Genomic DNA, 9,965 nt, shown 5'->3' on the forward strand with positions numbered 1-9,965 from the left:
TAATATTTTCAGATAAATAAGTATATTTATCTTTTCTTATTTAAAGGAATCTGTGAAAGGTAGGTAAGAATATATACAAGCTGGTTTCTCTGTGCAAGAGACTGTGATCAATTAAGGTTTTAAAGTGAGGGCAGTAAATAGAGATATACAGTGTGGTGTAGTGCAATGCATGAATAATGCGTAGAATGAAACAAAAGGACGAAGAGCAAAAGGTCGCTAGTTTGATCATTATCATTGGTATATCAGAATGGAAAAGGATAAAATGAACTAGCTAGGGTTGAGGCAATTTTGGAGTTTAATACAGTTTATGGCTGTTTCTTGGAATAAGGCTACACATAAGCTTAACTGTTAGCTGAGTGTGGGGTCTTTAGAACTTTTGGGACCGTTTGTATTGAAATTCGAAAATATTTGGTAACCAAAGAAAAATCAGCCAAAAAACAGCTATAACTTGTCTTATTTAGTATTTATTAATTGTTGCGACAATTAATGAATATTAGATAAAACAAGTTCTGATTTTTTTTTTTTTTATCTACTTAACATTACTCTTAAAATTATTGGTGCTACGCTTTATGTTTAATTTGATGGCAAAGTGATTGTGATGTGAATAGGAACCATAGAGATAGAAAAATTTCTCGTGATCCCATTTGTCTTTTCTGGGTATGCTTGCGAGGAGTAGATATTATTATTAATAATTTAATATTATTATTATTACGGTTCTACTACCACATATAAGAATATTTTGTTAAAAAAAATCTAATTAATTTTAGTTTAAATTTAACAAAAATTATTCATACAACATATTCGTAAATTACACATTTTTTTATTATTTTTTTTGCATATTTTTGCGTCATCGTCATTTTTTTATTGTTGCTGTTGTTATTTCTTTTTTCTTTTCTTTTCTTTCTCCTCTTCTTTTTAGTTATTGTAATATTTTTATTTTTTCTTATGTTTTGTTTGTTTTTTTTGTTTTTATTCTTATTAAAAAGGTAAAACAAGAAGAATTATGAGTAGATGAGAAGTTTTGAATTGTACGTAATTTATTCAAAAAAATAGCATCGAAATTTTTTAACTGTGATACAATTTCTTATTAAGAAGGTGAAATAAGAAAAATTATGAGAATGTGAAACAAAATTATGATGACGACGATGACAATAATTATGAAGAAGAGAAAGAGGAGGAGGACGGATAGTTTTAAATTGTGTAGATTTTATTATAAATAGTACTGAAATTAGACATACGTTTATTGTTAAGAGGGTGAAACAAAAAAAATTACGAAAACGTGAAACAAAAAGAAAAAGATGATGATAAAGAAGAGGAAGAGAAATGAGAGTTTTAAATTGTGTATGATTCATTATAAAAATAATACTAAAATGTTTTAATTGACATATAAAATTTCTTAATTTTGACATCAAAATTTTTTAATCATGACATAAAAAAAATTTTAACTAATTTTTCTTATCATTCAGCTAATTGGGTGGTATTTAACTTATATAAAAGATGTCTAACCACAAACCATTATTTCTATATCATTTATAATAAATTATTATATTTTTTTGTTCCAAAATACATTTGAATATATATTTGTTAGTTGAGTAATTTAAAATTTGGACAATTTACATAAATAAATTGTTTGCCCCTCAAATTTACGCAATTGCATTGTTTTAAATATGAAGACGCAAATACATTGTTTCATATATCTATAGAAACCGCTACTGCCAGTAGCGGTTTATCGCAACACGTAATCCGCTATAGCCAGCAGCGGTTTACATGCGAATGGGGGAACACAGAAACCGCTAGAGGCTGTCGCGGTTTCTGTTTGTTGATGTTTGGTCATAAACCGCTACTGACAGTAGCGGTTTATGTGTATTGGGACATGTGCGTAGACCGCTAGAGGCAGCAGCGGTTTACGTTGATTAGAAAAAATTTATTAAAAAAATTTGGTCTCACTGCATGTAATAAATTTTTTATTTGTATTTATTATTAGAAGTGAGACCAAATTACAAATAAAAAAATACAGTCTTCAAAGTATTGAATTATATAAATCAAGACTAATTTTTTTTTATTCTCATCTCTTTTAAAATTTATAAATAATAAAATAATTTATTTTTAGCCAAAAGTTTACTAAATCATATATTTTTCTCTTTAAAAATTATTTCATTCTCTTTTATTTATATCAACCATACAAAGGAGATTGGAGAGTTTGAAAAATGGGTTGTGTTCTTTGCTGTTGATTTGTATTTGAGGTTCTAGCTAAATGATTTTTTTTTATTTGTGCAACTTTGTTGTCTTATACCAAAAAATAAAAATTATTTGTATTTTACAGTTGATTAATTGGATAAATAATAGTGTTAGCATCATAATTTTGATGAATAAAATAAAAAATATAAATATGCATGTAATAATTTTTTATTTGTATTTATTATTAAAATGAGATTAATAAATAGCAAATCAAAGAGTGAGTACTCACAGAGTACTAAAATATATAAACTAAGACTAATTTTTTTTATCTTCATCCCTTCTAAAACTCATGAATGATAAAATAATTTATTTTTAGTAAAAAATTCACTAAAGCATACACTTTTTCTTTAAAAATTACTTCATTTTTTATCCATATAAATCATATGATTGCAAAAAATATATACTCCGTTTTCTTTCTCTCAATCTTTTTGTAACTTAATTTAGCATAAACAAACATTTTTTCTAATCAACGTAAACCGCTGCTGCCTCTAGCGGTTTACGCACATGTCCCAATACACATAAACCGCTACTGCCAGTAGCGGTTTATGCCCAAACATCAACAAACAGAAACTGCGAGGTTTCTGTGTTCCCCCATTCGCATGTAAACTGCTGCTGGCTATAGCGGTACGTGTTGCGATAAACCGCTACTGGCAGTAGCGGTTTCTATAGATATATGAAACAATGTATTTGCGTCTTCATATTTAAAACAATGCAATTGCGTAAATTTGAAGGGCAAATAATTTATTTATGTAAATTGCCCTTAAAATTTTGGATCTTTAGTTATTTAAAATTTTGTTGTGTCATTTATAAAAAAATTTGGTATCATTTTTATCAGATTTTTTGGGTCATTAAATCTAAAATTATTGTGTCACTCTTGTTATTATTAAACTAATTATGTGATATTGAATTAAGAAAAAGAAAAAGATGACAAAGATGATGAAAATGATCATAACGACGATGATGATAGTGGTGATGGTGATGAAGATAATGAAAAAAGAGAAGAAGGATGATCAGAAAAAAGAAAAAAGAAATGACATCAAACGAAAAAAAGAAGAAGACGGTAAAAAAAGAAAAAAAGAAAAGAAAAAAGAGGTAGTAGTAGAAAACGAAGAAGAAGAATGAAAAAAAATGGTAGAAGAAGAGGAGAAGATGGTGATGAGGATTGTTACGGTGGGTAACCAGAGATTCGTGGGCCGGATGACGTTGGTTGGCCCAAACGTGCGAGGGAGGTGACTATCGAGCGAACCTGAAACTCGGTGTTCCTCCGTCCGACTCGTGCGTGTGGAAGAATGGGGGGTGGTACCTGCAAAGACACTCCAATGCTTAAGTCAGCAAGAGTGTGAGCAAGTTGAGAATGTATTGGAACTTAGTGATACCTGAGGGGTGTCAGGGTATTTATAGTGGTGAACCAACAACCACCGTTGAAGTAGTGCCACCTTTTTAGGCGGATAACCGTTCCCATATCTTAGGGAGGTTAAGATATGGCTCTATGAAGTGGTTAGAGAGTTTCTAGGGGCAGTTACTCATTCGAATGAGTGTTATCTGCCAGCTAACCCTCATATCCGACTTCTTTGGAGTGGGTCGTGCTTAGTACCGACTTCTGGGACGAAGGCTGGTACTGGAGGAGGGCCAACTCTTTGGGTTGGGCTTCTTTGCTTAGATCTTGGGCCCTATTTATTGGGTCAGGGTATGAACAAGGATCATGATCATGATAATAATAATAATAAAAATAGAAGAGGAGAAAAACCAAGAGAAATAAAAACAAATGTGCGTATACAAATTTAATTTTGTTAGACTTAATTAAAAAAAATAATTATCTAATATTTTTATTATTGTTGTTGTTATTGTTAGAAGCTGAAGCTAATTTTGGATTCACTAAGGTTCGAACTCTCGACCTTTCGAATCTAGAACTCTAATACCATGTCCTGAAACCACTCATCCCAAAAACATAACCTGATAGAATAATGTAACACTAATAATCATATCTCTAATACTTTGTAAACCTTCAGGTCATTGACTCCCTATACTTTCTCTTTCAAAAGTACTCTATTATCCATTTTTCTTACTCTACTAAATAATAACAAAACCATACTAACAAATTTTTGGGTTACATACCATGAAGGAGAAAAATACAAATGCAGAGAACCAGAGGTGGGGGAGGGCCCCATACTTGGATACTAAAAAATTTCTCCAGGGGTCGCCGACCTTTGTCCAGTCACAATTAGGTAGCTTTTTGCGTTTCTTGCTTATTTCCGACTTGCAATTTCTTTTACCGACTTTGTCTGATTTTAGCTACCAATTTGTTTTTTGCAGAGATGGCAAAGAAAAACGCTCAAGAGTCTTACCAGAGGGTTCAGGAAGCCAAGGCAAAGTCTCGGGCCAGGTCTGGAGGTGTTAGGACGGTTGTCTCTCCTCCTCCTCCTTCTCCTCGGATCGTTGGGACTCCCTCTCAACCTATTGTGATTTCCTCCTCTGCTCCCTCTCTGCCACCCCCTCCCGTCCGACCCACTCCCGAACCAGAGCCAAAGAAGCGCAAGACCTTAGAGTCTGGCGCTTCTGGTGAGGCGGACGCTCTTGCGTTCGTTCGAAAGAACATCTATCCTCATGCTCGTATGAGTATGGATGACGTTTCTGTTCGGTACTACCTCACTACTGTGGTTGAGGAGAGTCTCAAGACGGCGGGGGTTTGTGGCAAACTCTTGGATATATTTGAGAAGACTCCCATCAGCTCTTTAGGGACGACCTCGAGGGTCGAGGAGCTGGAGGGTAGGCTTCGTGTATATCAGGAGCACGAGAAGGAGTTGGAGGGGAAAGTTGCCAAACTGACGGAGGAGAGGGACAGCCTCAGAGAGAAGGGGCAGAAGTTGCAGGCTCAATGCAATATGGAGGTAGGTTTAAGGAAAGCAGCGCAAGCCAGCTACAATAGTTTATTTGCTGATCTTGTGTCTGTAAAGAACGACTTGCTAAATGCTCGGAAGGCCTACACCGAGTTGGAGGACTCTATTGCGGATGGTGCTGATGAGGCCTGGAGGATTTTTAAGGAACAGGTCGGAGTTATTGCTCCTGACTTGGACCTTTCTCCTTTGGACCCTGATAAGATTGTTATTGATGGTGCCATCGTGGATCCTCCTGTCCCCATGGTGGAGTCTGAGTCTGATTTAAAGACTCGGGGGCAGAGGATCATAGAGTCCCCTCCTCACTCTAAGGACGCTCCGAGTTCTTCTACCGTTCCTCCGACTTCATCTTCAACTCCTGCTCCTGGCGTTCCCCCTGATTCTGCTGGTGGTGATCTTCTAAAAAAGTAATTTTTGGCTATCGGGGCCCGGCCTGTGGGCCCCTCTTTTTAAACTCTTTATATTTATTTGTTGGTGTTTTGAACAATTTTTTGGCCCTTTAAGGCCGTAAACAAAACAGTAATGCCCCTTTTTTTTAATAGGGGTTTAATTTAGCGTTAAATAAATGCCCTTTTTGGATAAGGGTTTTGAGTTACCTTATGCGCGCATGCTTTTCGTGGTTCCTTTGACTCTTTGATCTTTTCTGGAGAAAACCTTTTCTTTGGGACTTGCCTGCTTTTCTGAATTTCCTTGATTCTCAAGGCAGCCTTTTTCTTAGTTTTTCCTTATCTCTTTTTGTTATTCCTAGTACTCAATTTTGTTTTATTGAGTTTTTCGTGACTTAGGCTACTTTTGCGATTCATTTTAATTTTACTCGGTTTCACATTCCGCCTTATGAGTCGGACTGCTCCCGAGTTTATCATGATCGACTTCTATAGCCTCTTTACACCGACTTGTACCTCGTCGTTTTATCCTGACGACCATCTAGGTCGGTTCATGGGATTTTTACGTTTTGTCGAGCTTAGGAACCAGGAACCTCCGACTTCTCTGTGCAGTGATGGTGGCCAGTGGTTCTGCTTCTATCCACTTTGTGAAGTAATCTATTCCCACTATTAGGTATTTAACTTGTCCTGGCGCCTGGGGAAAAGGATCTAACAAATCCATTTCCCATTTTGCAAAGGGCCATGGAGAAGTGATACTAATGAGCTCTTCTGGGGGAGCCACGTGGAAATTTGCATGCATTTGGCATGGCTGACATTTTTTCACAAATTCTCCTGGCTTGGTACTTGCTAGCTTGGATAGGGCGTCTGCTCTGCTGTTTAGATCCCGAGTTATGTGTTTCACCTCGGTTTCTGCAAAGCGCCCCAGGAGCTCCGAGGCTTTCTCCAAGTACCTTTTCATAGTTGGGTCTTTTGCTTGGTATTCCCCACTTATTTGGGAGGTCACCACCTGGGAGTCGCTGTATACCATCACTTTCGTGGCACCGACTTCTTCAGCCAGCTTCAATCCTAAAATACTTTCCCTCTCTTTCGTTGTTTCGTTTCTGCGATCTTTCAAATTTCCTTGCATTCGTTCGTGCTGCATTCTTGCGTTTTCGAAGGCTTTTGCTTCCAACCCTTATATCCGGATAAAGGTTAGTTCTTTAATATGCTTTTGTAGATAAATTTGATTTGTAGACTTTAGTTTCGCATCCTCCTCCCTTTAGAGACCGTGTTGGTGATTCTTCTTTTCCCCTTGTAGGTTTTGTTGCCCCCTTTTTTATAAAAAGAAATGGCTTCTGTAGATGCTCTCTCTCACTGGGTTGATGTCACGGTCTTAGGGGAGGAGCCCCCGAGTTTATCATGATCGACTTCTATAGCCTCTTTACGCCGACTTGTACCTCGTCGTTTTATCCTGACGACCATCTAGGTCGGTTCATGGGATTTTTACGTTTTGTCGAGCTTAAATCGGCGCGTTTCGTAGAAAGAAAATTTAAAAGGGAATTTTGAAAGAGATATTTAAAATGAAAGAGTTCTTTATTAATTGAGGAGGTACCTTATTGTTACTAAGGGCTTTTGCTAATTTATTTCCCTTAGTCCCTACTATGATGCCTCGTTAAAAACCCTTCTTCAGAAAAAACCCTTTGATTCTGGGAAAAAATCATGAAGCTGGGAAAAGAGTACATCAGGGAGTAGAGTTTGCTTTTAACTGTAGTACCTTTTCATATTACAAGCATGCCATGACCTTGGTAACTCGGTGCCGCCTAAGTCGGTCACCTTATAATAGCCTTTTCCTAAGACCTCCTTGATTTTGTATGGTCCTTTCCAATTGGCAGCGAGCTTTCCCTCCCCAGATTTGTTGACCCTAATGTCGTTTCTGATTAAGACTAAGTCATCTGGGGTGAAACTCCTTCGAATGACTTTTTTGTTGTACCTTGTAGTCATCCTTTGTTTCAATGCTGCTTCTCTTATCTGAGCTTCTTCTCGGACTTCAGGGAGCAAGTCGAGCTCTTCTGCTGTCTGCCACGGAGAGGTATAGGATGAGGTCTTTTCCGGCTATAGGTCGGGTCAAGATAGGAGGTTGGCTCAAAAACTTTTTGAACTCCTGGAACGCCTCCTCGCATTCGGGGGTCCACTCAAACTGGTGCCCCTTTTTTAGTAGGGAGAACAGTGGGAGGGATCTTAATGCTGATCCTGCCAGAAATCTGGAGAGAGCTGCTAGTTGGCCATTCAGCTGTTGGACTTCTCTCAAACAAGTCGGGCTTTTCATCTCTAGGATAGCTCTACACTTGTCGGGATTGGCTTCGATCCCTCTTTGTGTTAGCATGAATCCTAGAAATTTTCCTGCCTCCACTGCGAAGGCGCACTTTGCAGGGTTTAGTCTCATCCCGTGCAACCTTATGGTATCAAAGACTTGTGAGAGGTCGGATAGGAGGTCGACTTCTTCCTTGGTTTTTACCAGCATATCGTCGACATATGCTTCCATTAAGCTCCCTAGGTGGGGGGCAAACACCTTATTCATCAGCCTCTGATATGTGGCCCCTGCATTTTTCAATCCAAATGGCATGACCACGTAGTAATAGTTGGCTCTGGGCGTGATGAATGATGTTTTTTCCTGGTCTGGTTCATACATCGGGATTTGGTTATACCCTGAGTAGGCGTCCATGAATGACAGGTATTGATACCCCGAGCTAGAGTCCACTAGGGCGTCAATGCTTGGTAGTGGATAAGGGTCCTTAGGACATGCTTTGTTTAAGTCGGTGTAGTCGACGCACATTCTCCATTTACCATTTTGTTTTTTGACTAGCACTACATTGGCTAGCCATGTTGGGTATTTGACTTCTCTGATGAAGCCGGCTTCTAGGAGCGCCCGCACTTGCTCTTCCACTACTAGGGCTCGCTCTGGGCCGAGCTTGCGTCTTCTTTGTTGTACAGGTCGGGACCCTGAGTAGACCGAGAGCTTGTGAGACATGAGCTCGGGATCTATCCCAGGCATGTCGGAGGCCTTCCAGGCGAAGAGATCGGAGTTATCTCTTAGGAGCTTAGTCAACCCTTGTCTTAGGGTTTCCCCTAGGTTGGCTCCTATGTGAGTGTTTTTTCCTTCCTCTTCGCCGACCTGAATTTCCTCAGTTTTTCCCCCGGGCTGTGGTCGCAGCTCTTCTTTAACCCTTGCTCCCCCGAGTTCTATTGTGTGGACTTCTCTGCCTTTTCCTCTCAGGTTTAGGCTTTCATTGTAGCACTTCCTTGCCAGTTTCTGATCTCCCCTCACCGTTGCTATTCCCGACGAGGTCGGGAACTTCATGCAGAGGTGGGGCGTCGATACCACCGCTCCGAGTCGATTAAGGGTAGCCCTGCCGATTAAGTTCTATCACATTTTTAAGGTCGTAACAGTCGTTTGTGGAGTGTCCATATATCTTATGGTACTCGCAGTAATCACTGCGGCTCCCCCCTTTTTTATTCTCGATGGGTCTGGGGGGAGGCAGCCTTTCAGTATTGCAAATTTCTCTGTATACATCCACTACAGGAACTTTCAATGGAGTATAAGAATGATACTTTCTTGGCCTATCAAGGCCGAGCTCTTCCTTCTTCTTCGCTTCCCTCTCCCTTTCTTTCGTTGAGGGAGGGTGCCCGATTCGCAAACTCGGGTCTCTTAGCCTAGCGTTTTCTTCCATATTGATGTACTTTTCAGCTCTTTCCTGTACATCATTTAAAGAGGCGGGGTGTCTTTTTGATATGGACTGTGAGAAGGAACCTTCTCTAAGACCATTGACTAGCCCCATGATGACCGCTTCGGTGGGCAGGTCTTGAATCTCCAAACACGCTTTGTTGAATCTTTCCATATAGGCCCGTAAGGACTCCCCGACCTCCTGTTTTATTCCCAGGAGGCTTGGTGCATGTTTTACTTTGTCCTTCTGGATGGAGAACCTCATTAAGAATTTTCTTGAGAGGTCTTCAAAACTGGTAATTGACCTCGGAGGGAGACTGTCAAACCACTTCATCGCTGCTTTTGATAAGGTTGTCGGGAAAGCTTTGCATCGCGTAGCGTCAGAGAGGTTAAGATATGGCTCTATGAAGTGGTTAGAGAGTTTCTAGGGGCAGTTACTCATTCGAATGAGTGTTATCTGCCAGCTAACCCTCATATCCGACTTCTTTGGAGTGGGTCGTGCTTAGTACCGACTTCTGGGACGAAGGCTGGTACTGGAGGAGGGCCAACTCTTTAGGTTGGGCTTCTTTGCTTAGATCTTGGGCCCTATTTATTGGGTCAGGGTATGAACAAGGATCATGATCATGATAATAATAATAATAAAAATAGAAGAGGAGAAAAACCAAGAGAAATAAAAACAAATGTGCGTATACAAATTTAATTTTGTTAGACTTAATTAAAAAAAATAATTATCTAATATTTTTATTATTG

The sequence above is a fragment of the Arachis ipaensis genome, chromosome B07 (assembly GCF_000816755.2).
Source record: "Arachis ipaensis cultivar K30076 chromosome B07, Araip1.1, whole genome shotgun sequence".
Taxonomy (NCBI): domain Eukaryota; kingdom Viridiplantae; phylum Streptophyta; class Magnoliopsida; order Fabales; family Fabaceae; genus Arachis; species Arachis ipaensis.